This window comes from Carcharodon carcharias, chromosome 12 (genome assembly GCF_017639515.1).
Source record: "Carcharodon carcharias isolate sCarCar2 chromosome 12, sCarCar2.pri, whole genome shotgun sequence".
NCBI lineage: Eukaryota > Metazoa > Chordata > Chondrichthyes > Lamniformes > Lamnidae > Carcharodon > Carcharodon carcharias.
In genome coordinates, this window is record NC_054478.1 from 98,101,521 (window position 1) to 98,117,966 (window position 16,446).

Genomic DNA, 16,446 nt, shown 5'->3' on the forward strand with positions numbered 1-16,446 from the left:
AAGCCAAGAAGATGGCAGCCCCCAAATTCAGTGACACCTCACTGGAACGCCTTTTGGGCACAGTTGAAGCCCACCGCCATGTCCTCTACCCCTGCTCTCACCATAGGAGGCCGACTTGGGAGGTGGTGGCAATGGTGGGTCAGTGCCAGCACTACACAGAAGAGGTCAGGCACCCAGTGCAGAAAGAGGATGATCTCATCCGTGCCACCAGGGTAAGTCAACTATCTCATCACTCTCACCAAGCCCATCACACATTCACTAGCATTTCACTCACTGCCAGCTCAAGGAACATCACCACTCACTCCCACACACCCTCACATCTCCATGTGGGCTCATCTCCTCTGGAGATCACGTCCTCATCTCGTCCATGGCTCCTATCACCACCCACACATGCCAGGCTTCCATATCATTTGCCCTGGCATGTGTGTTGCTCACAATTTCTTCATCTCTTTTTGTGTAGGACAAGATCGCACACAATTGTAGGAAGAGGTCCCACACTGGGGGTGGATTCCAGAACTCAAGATCCTCTCTCAGTTCGAAAACTGGGCTATTGGGTTGGCCAGAGAGGACAAGGACTGTGCCTGCAGCAATGGTGAAGTCAGCGGCAAACATCCATGTGAGGATCCTGCACCAGCTCATCCCACAGGCAGCGTACTGTGAGTGCATTGTCGTTTCAGAGTCACCTGCCATGCACTAATTATCACTACTTTCTTTCATAGGAACTTCAGCCACGCGCCCGACAGCCTCAACAAGCTTAGCTCAAGCCCTGACAACACCTCGAATGAAGATCCTAAGGACACCAAAACAAAAGAATCGGTCACAGCACTCAACCACACCTTCCACCAGTGCACAGACACACACCTCAGTGGGACCTAGTTCTAGAGCAGGCTTGGGGTCACAATCTGGTGAGCACAGCATACAACCTGGTCCACAGCAGGCAGAGGCAGGGATATCTGAGGTCGTCGGCACTCGCTGGATGCCAGGATTCCACTGAGTCCGAATCAGATGATGAGCCTCCAGACTTGGTCCTAAATCAGTTGGCTGAGCTGCAGCAACATTCTCAGGAACATCAGGAAGAGATGTCAGCCACACTCCTCAGACTACAACGGAAGATGGAGGAGTCCATCCATGTTCAGTCTGAGGAATAGAGCTGGCTTGTCAATGCACTGAGGTCAACACTGGCGGGATGGTGGCTGCCATGGAGACTTTGTTCCAGGATATTGGTCTTGCACTGGTGCAGGAGCTGAACTCCACAGCTGTAGCCATTGGTGGCATCCATCAGTGGCCATATCTGATTCCAGCTGTCCCTTCTCAAGGAGTGAGTCAGGGGCCCTTGGGCACCCATAGGGAGGAGGACCAGCAGATGGACATCCTGTGGCCATCCACCGAGGTGACTCCAGGAGTATCCATCTGCTCCCAATCCCCTTTTCCTGTGACCCATCACCTCCAACTCCACAGGCTGAGGAGGGTCCACCTGCCCCACAGCATGACACCCAAAGCAAGCTGGGGGCCTCCAGAGGACACCCACCAAAGTCAGCACAGACAACAGGGCATTGCAGGCTGCCTCCACCACTTCTGTGGATTTCGGGGATGCACTCAGACATAGCAGTAAGTTTAGGAAAGTTAGAAAAATTTAGGAGCACAATGGTGGCACAGATGTTCACAAGATGTATATAATGTTCACAAATGTTAATTGAATCACACCCATTCCACATCCCTTCTTGTGTACACCTCCTTCCTATGATGGGCTGTGTTGCTGTCAATCAGGTGTGATACCATAATAAAAACAGTAAATGCTGGAAAAACTCAACAGGTCTGACAGCATCTGTGGAGAGAGAAACAGAGTTAACGTTTCCCACCCGTATGACTCTTCTTCAGAGCTAAAGAGAAGTAGGAATGTGATGAAATTTATACTGCTTAAGGCAGGGGTGGAGCAGTCAAAGCAGGATAGAAGGTCAGCGATAGTTGGGAGCTAAGGTTTTTACCAAAACTTGCTTTCACAGCCATATTTCCTTCCTCAGCAACTGTCTCCATCTCTGATCTTAATTGGCCCAAGTGTCACCTATCAGCTTCAGCATCAAGGTTACACAGAGTGTGATGTCCCATTGCTGGAGTTGGATATCCTTGAGGAACTTTATCAGATTGAAGGCATACAGCTACGAGCCCACTGAGGACAGTGGAACAGCTCCTGGCTCTTGTAGGCTGCCATTGCAACTGGGATGCTGGAGAAACGTTTGAAGAGGCAGCACCTTCTGACTTCTGATGCCAGGACTCCATCCTCCAGTTAGCACCTCACCTCAGCAAGGACATTTGCTCTCGAGGCTTCATCATCCTTCAAGGTATCAGGACAATGTGAGCCTGATGTGCAACTATTCACTCTCATTGAAGTGCATGATTGAAATGAGAGGAATAGCATCACTGGTGTTAATGTTAGCCCATGATGGAGGGAACATGTCCAAGAGAGTACTCACGTCATCCTCCTCATGGAATCTGGTGGCTATGAAGGCCGCATGCAGATGCCTGCCTGGTCTGGCCAATGCTACGGCCCCTTTCCCTTCAGCCTCTGCTTCCTCAAAATCACTGCCCTCATCCCCTTGAATGTCCTTATCAGAGGAGATGTGCAACTCCTCCATGTTGGCATCTGGCAAGTCCTCTCCCTTTGCAGCACCAGGTTGTACAGCACAGAGCAAGGCACTATGATCCGTGAGCCCTGTGGAGATTGTTCTGGAGTATTCCACCAGATCTGTCCAGTCATCGGAATCACATCTCTAAGATGCTCATGGTCTGTTCCACCAATGCTCGTGAAGCAGCATCAACGTTGTTGTACCTCCTTTCTTCAAGATTTTGTGGCCCCGCACGAGCATCATCAGCTACATCCTTTGCGGGTACACCTTGCCTCCAAGGAGCCAACCCTGGATCATGTGTGGTCCCTTGAAGACATCTGGGACCTGCGATCTACTCAAGATGTATGAGTTGTGGATGGCTTCCTGCGTATCTGGTGCAAACCTGCATCATAAGTTTCTTATGGTCGCAGACCAGCTGTACATTGAGCAAATGGAAGCCTTTCCTGTTTATGTGTTGGAGTGCCTGTTGCCAAGGAGCTTTTATAGCCACATGAATGCAGTCAATGGCGACTTACACCTGTGGGAATCCAGAAATCGCTGCGAAGCCCACTGCTCTTGTGTCCTGGCTTGCTAGCTCTCCATTGTTATGTTACCCAGCTGAGGACAAGCCTGATCCCAGAGTGGAACCCAGCTTTATAGATCCTAACTTTTATTTGTCTGTTTAGATATGTGGAGAGTAGCTACTGAACAGAGACACAGAAGTCAGCTGATGAACTTTTAACAAAAGAATAAAACATTTATTCAACAAGAAAAGATGAGCTATATTACAATACTCCCTTCACTCACAACTATACCTTTACATTTATATATACAGATTTGTAAGGATAACACAAGTTACAAAAGCTATCTTATACTTTAATGTTCACAGTAAGTACGCAGTGCATGCAAACCAATTGCGACCTGTGGTCAGGCACACCGCACTCTGAAAACAACTGTCAGATGCCACCTCAACCAGATGCTATGGATCTCTCCTCAACCCCCCCACAGATGCTTGTCACACTGTAAGCTGACCTGTCTCACCAAGCTCCATCTTTAAAACGAGGGTTTCCAATCTCCTCCACTCTCCAAGAACTCACTTTGGAATCTTCTCCCAAACCTACGCTTTCTCTCAGACACCTTCCGCAAGGGTTCACCTCCAGGGTTTCGAGCTTTCCTTCCCTGGGTCGCCACATGCATTCAAGCTGTCTTCCACGCACTCTCACTGACTCAGCTATCAACAGTACCACTGCTTTACATGCCTATAGCAAAGAGTTACAGACACTCAGTTATCTCTTTGGACCTTCTTGCCTCTTGCAAGCTGTTCTTGCTTTAAAAGCAAAATACTGCGGATCCTGGAAATCTGAAATAAAAACAGAAAAAAACAGGCTCTGAAGAAGGGTCATACAGACTTGAAACCTCAACTCTGTTTCCCTCTCCGCAGATGCTGTCAGACCTGCTGTGTTTTTCCAACATTTTCTGTTTCGGTTTCAGATTTCCAGCATCCGCAGCATTTTACTTTTACCTTAGCATTTAATTCACTGCCACTTCTTTTCCAGGAATGCCTACCTTGAAGAAGTACTGCCATTCTCTCTGACAGCTCTGAAGAAGGGTCATATGGACTCGAAACATCAACTCTGTTTCTCTCTCCTGTTGTTAGACCTGCTGAGTTTTTCCAGCATTTTCTGTTTTTGTTTTTTGCTTTAAATCTGTTTTCTGCAGCTTTTGTCTCTTTAATCTGAAGCTTGGAGCCTTTTTCTCTGCCCTTCACTCTTAACTTCACTTAACAGGATCTTTTCCAGGTTCCTGTCCTTCCTTTGACTAGAAGGTCTGCTTGGGACTTTTCCACTCCCATGGATTCTTGGGGTTTTTCTTTAGCTTGGGACTTGCTATCTGTCCCCTTTGCTATAGTCTCTCCTGGCAGCTACTTTCAAAAACAAAATATATATATATTTTTTTATAGAAGTTAAGTGTGGTGGTTACTTACACAGCCAGTGGCAACAGATGCCCTCTCAATCCCCGTAGCACCAGTTCCTGGAGAATATGGCAAATTTGAGTCACTAGATCCCTGTACATGCGGAGGCATTGGCAACACTGTCCCTCATTCATCTGCAGATAAAACATGTGAGTTCTGTACACCTTCGGTCTGACATGACCTCCCCCTGCCTGGACTGGTACTAGGACAATCTTTGCGAGCTCAACATTGAAGCGCTTCTTCACTCAGCGAACCTGCCATTCTGGGCTAAAGTTGCTTATGTCATTCTGTAACCAACTCTCTCCCCATGCTGGCACTGAGGTGCTTCCCCATTGCCCTCCACCCCTCACCCCAAACCCCAGCCATGTGTCTGAGTGCAACCTTTTCTTACCCCACAGTGGAGCCTTTGACCTACAGCACATTCTCATTCCTCAGGCCAGTTTCCTCCCTTTCCCATTAGAGGCCTTACCCAGCAGTACATTAAAGGCTTTACCACTAGTCTGGTAGGTAGAGACTTGCCTCTGACAATGTGGTGCTGCCTGCAAAGCCTGGCACTGCGTTGTGGCAAGCGCTGTATGATGCAAGGTAGGCGAATGAACCTTGAAGTTACAAGCAAAGTGCAGGTCACCATGTGCACGTCGCTTAGATACTGTTGTGAAACACGTAGGTCTAATTGAACGCCAATGTATCCTCTTGATCCAGCGGTGGTGGGCGGGGTGGGTAGAGCTGGGGATGATTCCTGCAAGCAGCCTGTATAATGAAATGCAAATGTATTAAAATGATGTCTCTGGTGTGCTGCAGTGGGAAACGCGGCCCACCATTGATGGCAGGAGCAGTGTTATGACCCAGCAGTTGATAAAGCTGAGTTACTTAAAATCCCAGAGGGAAACTTTAAACAACTGTCATAACCTATATTTTTAAGTGGTATGTTTGAGTTGCAGCTGTAAATTCAGGAATCAGACCACCAATTCTCAAGAGGTTTTTATATTAAACTAAATGAAACATTTTTATTAAGTTACAATACATTAAACACATATGCATGGCTACAAATTACTACTTTCATAACTTTTAACAAATTCCCAGACTAATCCCCACTAAGGCAACAGCACCCATAGACTTAACCAGACACGAGGCAAAGCATTTTCACCGTACAAATTCAAAATGAGGTTTCTTTCATTTTGGTTCCTGTGGAGACAGTTGTAGGCTTACAGCTACTTTGATCTCGCATTGCCCCTGCCTCGCACACACAAAACCGCTGTCTGTTATATCCAAAACAGCTCACTGAATGTAAATTCACATTGTATCACCAGCCCCTTAGAACTCCACCTCTTCTAACAATAAAACCACTTTCATAGCACCAATTTTATTAGTAATATAAACATATTGTTTGGTCTCTGCTGGCTAGGTGCCAGATTTCACACGCCTTCTTGAATGCTCTATTCAACAAAATGCAAATGCACTCTACCTCTCTTACATCTCAAAACTAGTATACATCAAAACACCCAAACTAGCTGGCTTTAATCCAATTAAGACACACCCACAGACTAACTCTCTATTTAAAATTTTTTTTTTCCAATAACACTATATTAATAGCTTCATGACAAGCGGATGATCCCAGACTGCTTTTATGACAGCAGTAATCTGATTTTTCCAATCTCACAATATTTCCCACTCCCACCCACCATGACGTCCACTGCGGGCAGAGCCAGAAAATCCCGCCCATCATCCAAAAAGCCATCAAACCAGCTGCAAGCAACTACATAGTCAAGGTAAAACAGCTATACTTTGAAAGTGGGAGAAGGATTCTCCCCCAACCTGTTCCATCTTGAAGGCCAACTGAGACCTGACCTCCTGGCAATTCAACAAAAGAAGACACAGTTTAATGAGAATCCTCTGCTTTGCAAGACCTCCATTCCAGTTAAAGCATCAATTCACCTAGGAAACTACAAGTTTGCTATGAAAGAGACTGAAATAATACCAGATGGTAACTACTTTTATCTTCATCAGTATCTAGTCTTTGTGTGCATGACCATCTATAAGAGACATCATGTTTACATACGAATGAGGAGCAGGAGTAAGCCATTCAGCCCCTTGAGCCTGCTCTGCCATTTAATAAGATCATGGCTGATCTGATAGAAACCTGAAATCTACATCCCACCTACTCTCCTCCTCTGCACTAAAAATATTCAAAGACTCTGCTTCCACCACCTTTTCAGGAAGAAAGTTCCAAAGACTCACGACCCTCTGAATTAAAAAATTTTGCCTCATCTCTGTTTTAAATGGATGATCCTTTATTTCTAAACAGTGAGCCCTAGTCTAAATTCTCCCACAAGAGGAAACATCCTCTCCACATCCACCTTGTCAAGACCCCTCAGGATCTTATATGTTTCAATCAAGCCGCCTCTTACTCTTCTAAACTCAAGCAGATACAAGCCTAGTCTGTCCAACCTTCTCTCATAACACAACTCACTTATTCCAGATATTAGTCTGGTAAACCTTCTCTGAACTGCTTCCAACGCATTTACATCCTTTCTTAAATAAGGTGACCTATGCTGTACACAGTACTCCATATGTGGTCTCACCAATGCCCTGTACAAGTGAAGCATAACCTCCCTACTTTTGTAGTCAATTCCACTTACAATAAATTATAACATTCTATTAGCTTTTCTAATTACTTGCTGCACTTGCATACTAGCCTTTTGTGATTCATGCACTAGGACACACAGACCCCTCTGCTCCTCAGAGCTCTGCAATCTCTCACCATTTATATAATATGCTTCCCTTTTATTCTTCCTGCCAAAATGGACAATTTTACATTTTCCAACATTAAGCTCCATTTGCCAGATCTTTGCCCACTTATTAAAGCTATCTATAACTGTTTGAGATGATTGGCCTCCAGCAATCCCAACCATCTTCCTCTGTGCTAAGTATGATTCCAACCAGCTTTCCCCCGATTCCCATTGACTCCAGTTTTGCTAGGGCTCCTTGATGCCACACTCAATCAATTTCTGCCTTGATGTCAAGGGCAGTCACTCTCACACCTCTGGAGTTCAGCTCGTTAGCCTATTCTTGAACCAAGGCTGTATTGAAATCAGGAACTGAGTGACCCTGGCAGAACCCAAACTGAGCATCAGAGTGCAAGTTATTGCTAAGCAAGTGCTGCTTAATAGTATCGTTGATGACCCCTTCCATCACTTTACTGATGGTCTTGAATAGACTGATGAGGCATTAATTGGCTGGGTTGGAGTTGTCCTGCTTTTTGTGTACAGGACATACCTGGGAAATTTTCCACATTGCTGGGTAGATGTCAGTGTTATAGCTGTACTGGAACAGCAAGTTCTGGAGCACAAGCCCTTCAGTACTATAGCCAGAATATTGTCAGGGCCCATAGCCTCCGCAGTATCCTGTGCCTTCAGTCATTTCTTGATATCACATGGAGTGAATCAAATTGGCTGAAGACTGGCATCTGTGATGCTGGGGACTCCAGAGGAGGCTGAGATGGATCGTCCACTCGGCACTTCTGCCTGAAGATTGTTGGAAATGCTTCAGCCTTATCTTCTGCACTGATGTGCTGGGCTCACCCATCATAGCAGATATGGATATTTGTGGAGCCTCCTCTTCCAGTGAGTTGTTTAACTGGCCACCACCATTCATGACTGGATGTGGCAGGACTGCAGAGCTTAGATCTGATCCATTACTTGTGGAATCACTTTGCTCTGTCTATCGCAGGCTTCTTATGCTGTTTGGCAAGTAGTCCTGCGTTATAGCTTCACCAGGTTAACAACTCATTTTTACGTACGTCTGGTGCTGCTCCTAGCATGCCCTCCTGCACTCTTCATTGAACTAGGGTTGATCCCCTGGGTTGGCGGTAATGGTAGAGTGGGGGATATGCCAAACCATGAGTTTACAGATTATGGTTGAGTACCATTCTGCTGCTGCTGATGGCCCACAGTACCTCATAGATGCTCAGTCTTGAGTTGCTAGATCTGTTCAAAATCTATCCCATTTTGATATCTATTCAAAATCTATTCCATCATGTTGTGTGGCACTACCATTTGCCATCGTGGGATTCAAACCCAGGTCCCCAGGGCATTACCCTGGGTCTCTGGATTCTAGTCCAATGACAACACCACTATACCACAGCCTCCCCTTAAGAAAGCTGCTAGAAATTATTTAAATTGGAACAAACTACTCTATAGGTAAGAAAACACTCTAACTTCACACAAAAATACTTTGATCATGGACAATAAGAAAGCACATCAAATCTGTCAATAACACCATAAATGAAACAAAAAAACAAAAAGGGAATGAAAGGAAAAGAATATCAAGTCCTATGTAAGGAATTTTGATGTTCCCAAAACAGTATGGATAAAAAGCTATTGCAGCCTGTGTGCACAGGTCACCTACTTTGGCACTTTGGTCACATCATGGAAATTGAATGAGTGCCATTTTTGTACAATGGAGGATGGTCTTCAGAGCTTGGAGCTGAAGCAAAATTGGGAGCTTTGCATTTCATCTAGCTGTGCTGGAAATACATGATGCTGACACATGGGGTTGTGAATTTAGATGCAGATGTGGTGGTACAAAGGGCTTTTTGACTTTTCCAGGGACAGGCTGCTCTGCCAGCCATTATACTGCAGCCTGAGAGACATTCTTCAAGGTTGTGGGTGCAGGCAGGCGTATCTCCTGTGTACACTGGAATATGTTGGTTTGGCACTATCTTGACATCAAACAGCCCAACCAGCTGATGTGATGTCAGGATCCTAAATTTGGACTGCACGGATCCTGGAACATCTACATTGCCTACTCTTTGGGGAACAAAAAGCTGTGAAGCAGCATTTCTTAAAGGACCAGGAAACCTGATTGTTGGGAATTAAATTTTGAAATTTTTTCTGTTGCAAATGTCTAAAGGCATTCTGGATTGCTCTTCAAGATGTTTTGGTGAGATCTTGCATTTGCCCGATTTTTATCTTATCCTCACCTGGATGGCAGAGGAGTAGGTGACCTGTGCTCACAGGCTGCAACAGTCATGGCGACAGCTAAGAGAGTACCTCTGAGTCTGCATGATGACAGGAAAATGGAGTTTAGGCTGTGGAGAGGGAAAACTTTGTGCCAGGCTCTCCATCAATTTGGAACCTCATCCTCCATGTTCCTTGAGTGTGACAGGAGACAGTCTGGCTGGTCAACCATTGTACCTAGCATCTCAGTGTACATACCCATCAGTGCTCTCCTGTATGCCAGCCTATCGAGGTCCTCATCTGTGTCCTCTGCAGCAATGCTTATCTTCCTCCTTGACTTCCAGGGAGCTGGTAAACAAATTATCCTTTCCTCCTGGCTAGGTTGCAGTCCAATCCTCCCTGGTGACTAACCATTTGCTGATCCCAACTCTATATTAGCCTCCAAGGTAAGTACAATGTCAGTGTATGAGCTGGCACCTGGGGGTGTCAGATCAAGTGACAGGGCCTCTTCATCAGTGCTGTGCTGTTGCTTTCTTTCCTTATCCTGGGGCTCCTCTGGCTGGGTATCTGAAAATAGGAACTCAGATGAGGAAGGTTGATGTGAGGGAAGGGGCTGGATGGGAAGCAAGAGGCCCATGGCCACACCATATGCAACTTGCTCATCATGCAGGATGAGGAGCTCTGGGAGTTGAGAAGGGGCATAAGGCAGGAAGATGCCTTCATCCTCAATGTTCTCTGTAACATTAGATGCTACGGGCCCTGCCATACCAGTTACCATGATGCAGAGAACCAGCCCGTTATCGGGCTCCAGAGATAGAGCTGTCCTTGATCCAGCCAGTTCTGCTCTGCTTCCTGCTATAGTATTCCACCTTGTTTTACGAGAGAGGGCAGAATGTCAATGGTTGCATAACACAATGTTTGGGTGATACGCTAGTCAAAGCTGAATAGCTGGAGAAGTGTACAGGCAGTGAGAGGTTGGTGAGTGTCTGACAGGAGGTATAGGTGGTTTGATAGATATGAGACATCATGTGAAGATGCATTCATTGACTGTGATTTTACCTTGCTGGTGCGATTTTCTGCTCATCGCACGGGCAAAACAGGCAGGCAGACAGCCGACATTTTCACAAACTTCATCCAAGGGTGGGATAAAAAAAGGTCAGCATCATTGCTAGTGTGAGTAGTGAGCTGTTTTGGAGATAGTTTGCAGCTGGTTGCTTATTGGTACGTGGCAGCTTCATCTCTGTTCCGGGCTTCATTCTTAGCATTTCCAGGCTTTATTTCAAGACTTATTAGTGTCTGCAAGGCCCCCGGAGGATTCAGACCGTGTGGACTCTTCCAGGTATCAGACAGCCTTCCCTTACCCTGGTAATGGGGATTGTGGTCTCCGCTGGAGGCCCTTCCTCTGAGGAGGAAGAGAGGGGGCAGAAGGAGAAGGAGGCCAGCTGTCCCAATGCAGCTTCCAGAGGAGGGAACTGTGGGAGGAGAGGCACAGGCATAAGGGGCGCAGGGCCATCAGGAAGCCCAAGGCGGAAGGGGTTGCAGAAGACACCACTATCCTGCTGCCAGGGTTTAGAACATAAGAACTAGGAGCAGGAATAGGCAATTCAGCCCTTCGAACCTGCCCCGCCATTCAATACAATCATGGCTGATCTCATTTCGGCCTCAACTCCAATTTCCCGCCCTCTCCCCATAACCTTCAACTAGTTACTAATTAAAAATCTTCTCCTTAAATTTATTCAGCATCCCGGCGTCCACAGCACTCTGAGGTAGTGAATTCAATAGATTCATGACCCTTGAGAAAAGTAATTCCTCCTCACCTCTGATTTAAATCTACCACCCCTTAGCCTAAAACTATGGCCTCTTGTTCTAGAATGCCCCACAAGGGGAAATATCCGTTCCACGTCTACTTTGTATATCCCCTTTAGCATTTTATATACCTCAATTAGATCTCCTCTCATCCTTCTAAACTCTAGTGAGAATTGGCCTAAACTGCTCAATCTCTCCTCATAAGCCAAGCCCCGCATCTCTGGAATCAGTCTAGTAAACCTCCTCTGAACCGACTCCAATGCAACTACATCCTTCCTCAAGTAAGGGGACCAAAACTGTGCACAGTACTCCAGGTGCGGTTTCACCAATGCCTTGTACAGTTGCAACAACACTTCCCTATTTTTGTACTCCATTCCTTTAGCAATAAATGCCAAAATTCCATTTGCCTTCCTTATTAACTGCTGTACCTACATACTAGCTTACAGCGATTCATGCATGAGGACACCCAGGCCTCACTGCACTGAAGCATTCTGAAGTTTCTCTCCATTTAAATAATAAGTCGCCTTTTTATTCTTCCAACCAAAATGGATAACCTCACACTTATCCATGTTAAACTTCATCTGCCAAATTTTGGCCCTATCACCTAACCTGTCCATATCCATTTGTAAATTTCTTATTTCTTCATTGCAACTTACTTTCCTACCTATTTTGGTGTCATCTGCAAATTTAGCTATAGTACTTTCTATCCCTGAATCCAAGTCATTAATATAGATTGTAAGTAGTTGGGGCCCAAGGACCGAACCCTGTGGCACTCCACTAGTTGAGGCTTGCCATCCAGAAAAGGACCCATTTATCCCGACTCTCTGCTTTCTTTAGTTAGCCAATCCTCTATCCAAGCTAATATATTTCCCCTAATTCCTTGTGATCTTATCTTGTGTATTAATCTTTTGTGCGGCACCTTATCAAAGGCCTTCTGGAAGTCCAGATATACTACATCTACAGGATCCCCATTATCCACTTTGCTTGTCACATCTTCAAAGAACTCTAGCAAATAAACCAAACATGATTTACTCTTCATAAAACCATGCTGACTCTGATGGATTGCATTTTGACTTTCCAAATGCCCCATTACTACTTCCTTAATAATGGATTCCAACAATTTCCCAATGACAGAGGTTAAACTAACTGGCCTATAGTTTCCTACTTTCTGCTTCCCCCATCCCTTTTTGAATAAGGGCGTGATGTTAGCATTTTTCCAATCCACTGGAACCTTTCCAGAATCCAGGGAATTTTGGAATATTATAGCCAATGCATCCACTATCTCCGCTGCCACTTCCTTTAAGACCCTGGGATGTAGGCCATCTGGTCCTGGGGACTTGTCACCCTTTAATCCCAATAGTTTACTCAGTAATTTTTCTCTAGTGATGGTGATTGTTTAAAGTTCCTCCTTCTCTATACCGTCTGCACTACCTGTTACGATTGAGGTGGTACTAGTGTCCTCCACCATGAAAACTGAGGCAAAATATTGATTAAGTGTCTCTGCCATTTCTGCGTTCCCCACTATTAACACCCCAGTCTCATCCTCCAAGGAACCAACATTCACTTTAGCTAATCTCTTTCCTTTTATATACTTGTAGAAGCTTTTGCAATCAGTTTTTACATTTTGCGCTAGTTTTCTTTCATAATTTACCTCTGCTCTTTTTATTTTTTTTTTAGTAACCCTTTGTTGATCTTTAAAAGTTTCCCAATCTTCCAGCCTGCCACTGACCTTTGCAATTTAGTATGCCTTAGTTTTTGCCTTTATGTTATCTTTAACTTCCTTGCTTAGCCATGGATGCTTTTTCCTCCTCTTACCATATTTTTTCCTCTTTGGAATATAGTTTACTTGGGAGGAATTGAATATCTCCTTAAATATCTGTCACTGTTCATCAACTTTCCTACCTTGTAGTCTTCCTGCCTAGTCCACTAGAGCCAAATCTGCCCTCATGCCTATGTAGTTACCTTTGTTTAACTCCAGAACACTAGTGTGGGACTCAGGTTTCTTGCTCTCAAACTGAACTTGAAATTCTAGCTTGCTGTGATCACTCTTCCCTAGAGGATCCTTTATTATGAGATCATTAATTAATCCCATCTCATTACACAAAACTAAATCCAGAATAGCTTGCTCCCTGGTTGGTTCCACAACATATTGCTCCAAGAAACAATCTCTAATACAATCAATGAACTCTCCCTCGAGGCTACCCTTGCCAATTTGATTAATCCAGTCTACATGCATATTAAAATCACCCATGATTATTGCCGTGCCTTTCTTACATGTTCCCATTATTTCCTGGTTTATACTGTGCCCTACTGCTGAACCACTGTTTGGGGACCTATAGATTACTCCCACCAGGGACTTCTTTTCCTTGCTATTTCTTATTTCTACCCAGGCTGACTCTACATCTTGCTCTCCAGTGCCTATATCATTCCTCTCTATAGCACTGATCTCTTCCTTTACTAACAAAGCCACCTCCTTTTCCTTCCTGCCTATCCTTCCAAAACACTGAGCACCCTTGGATATTCAACTCCCAACCTGCTATCCCTGTAACCATGCCTCAGCAATTGCTACCAAATCAGACCTATTTATCTCTATTTGCGCTGTTAACTCATTAGTTTTGTTCTGAATGGTACGTGCATTCAGATACAAAGCCTTTAAGTTTGCCCTATTGTCAATTTTCCCTACTCTTATATGATTCTTTGGTACAATATGGCATTCACACACCTCTGTCCCTTCTTTTCACTTTTTGGTAACAATCAGCCTACACTCTTACCCTCTCCTTAATTTTTTTAAATTTCCATGCAACTGAACCTCCCCCTCCACTATTTAGTTTAAATCCCAATCTACAACCCTAGTTATGCGATTTGCCAGGACACTGGTCCCAGCATGATTCAAGTGGAACCCGTCGAACGGAATAGCTCCCTCTTTCCCCAGTACTGATGCCAATGTCCCATGAATTCAAACCCATTTCTCCCATACCAATCTTTGAGCCATGCATTTACCTCTTTAATCTTATTGACCCTGTGCCAATTAGTTCATGGCTCAGGTAGTAATCCGGAGATTATTACCTTTTTGGTTCTGCTTTTTAATTTAACCCCTAGCTGCTTGTATTCCCTCAGCAGAACCTTTTTCCTTGTTCTAGCTATATCGTTGGTACCTACGTGGACCATGACAACTGGATCTTTCCCCTCCCACTCCAAGTTCCTCTGCAGCTCAGATAAGATATCCTTAACCCTGGCACCAGTGGGCAACACAGCCTTCAGGACTCTTGATCCTAGCTACAGAGAACAGTATCTATTCCCCTAACTATACTGTCCCTGATTATAATTACATTTGTCTTTTCTCCCCCCACTTGAATGGCTTCCTGTACCACGGTGCTATGGTCAGTTTGCTCATCCTACCTACAGTCCCAGCTCTCTTCCACACAGGGAGCAAGAATCTCAAACCTGTTGGATAAGGGCAAGGGCTGAGGCTCCTGCAGTACTACTTCCTGCCTCACTCATAGTCACACCCTCTTGTCCCTGACCACTGGCCAAATTTAAGTTAGTTAATCTAAGGGTTGTGACTGTCTCCTGAAACACAGCATCCAGGTAACTCTCCCACTCTCTGATGTGTCGCAGTTTCTGAAGCTCAGACTCCAGCTCATCAACTCTGAGCTGGAGTTCCTCGAGCAACCAACATTTGCTACAGATGTGGTCACTAGGATCTACAATGGGGCTCACCAGCTCCCACATCATGCAGCTACAACACATCGCCTAGTCCTGCATCTCTATTTTATCTAATTAATTTTTCAATTTGTTTTTAAATTTCCTACTGGTCTTTAGTTTATCAACCTGTAAAATATTTCTCCTGTTTACCTTTAATCTGAAAGCAAGTTAGAATAGAGATTCAAAGTACACTTTTTAAAATCAACTGGAACTAGCTCTCTCTGCTGAGTTGAAGCTGAAGTGTTAGGCCTCCGATCCTGGGCCCCAATAGTCACTTTTAATTTGAAATCAACTTAGAATAGGTAGTTCAAACTAGCAGTTACTTACCAACCAATGAACTTAGGGTTTTCCTGTGATGTCACTCTTTGTTTTTTTTTCATTCGGCGACAGTGATTGCAGAGGGCGCTCGTCCCAGACCTTACAGGCAGCGATACGTCTACCTCAGTATGTTTGAGGTGCAATGCTGAAGGAGGCTCTGCCTCTCATGGGAGACCGTGACCTCCATTTGCCAGATGATTGAGCCTGAGATCAGCTCCGACTGTAGTGGCTCTGAAGGTAATGGTAGCCCTCAACTTCTATTTCTCCGGCTCTTTGCAGGGTTCGGGGGGATCTGTGTGGAGTCTCCCAATCAGCTGTCCACAGTTACATCAAGTTGGTGACAAAAGCTCTGTTCAGGTGGATACTGACCTTTATTCTTTACTATATGGACGAGGTCAGCCAGGCTGAGCAGCGATTGCAGGGTTCGATCGTGTCCAGTGTGCCATCGACTGCACACGTGCCCATCAAAGTGCCAGCGGGCTAGCTGGGTGCCTTAATCAGCAGGAAGTGATTCCATTCCATGAACATGCAGGTATTGTGTGACCACAGGATGCTTATCCTGCAAGTATGTGCAAAGTACCCTGGCAGCTCCCATGACGTGTACATCCTGAGACACTCCCAGGTGCCGAGGGCCTTCATTACTCCAGCCCGATTGGAAGGATGGATGCTGGGTGACAATGGCTATCTGTTGAAGAGGTGGCTCATGGCGCCCCTCCGCCACCCAAGAACAGAGGCAGAGAAGCGTTACAATACAAGTCATGCCTCCACAAGTGCGGTGGTAGAGAGGACCATAGGTCTTCTCAAGGTGCACTTCCAATGCCTGGACCATTCAGAGAGAGCACCACAATATTCCCCAGAGCGAGTGTCACTGATCGTGGTTGCATGCTGCGCTCTCCACAATCTGGCACTAGCAAGGGGGGATCCACTAGAGAGAGGGGATCTTGACACAGCTCCACAGGCCACAGATGATGAATCCAGTAATGAGTCCAAAGATGAGCACGGTGCAGAGAGCGCTGAGGGCATGGATCCAGATCTCGGTAACCTCCAGGGAGGCAGGGACACCAGTGGCGCCTTGATCCAACAC

At 45.5% G+C, this 16,446-nt stretch overlaps 1 protein-coding gene across 1 annotated transcript in view; it reads left to right on the plus strand.

The window, feature by feature from the left end:
- ankar (ankyrin and armadillo repeat containing) overlaps positions 1 to 16,446 on the plus strand; it is a 313,107-nt gene that overhangs the window by 140,763 nt on the left and 155,898 nt on the right. The window lies entirely within an intron of this gene.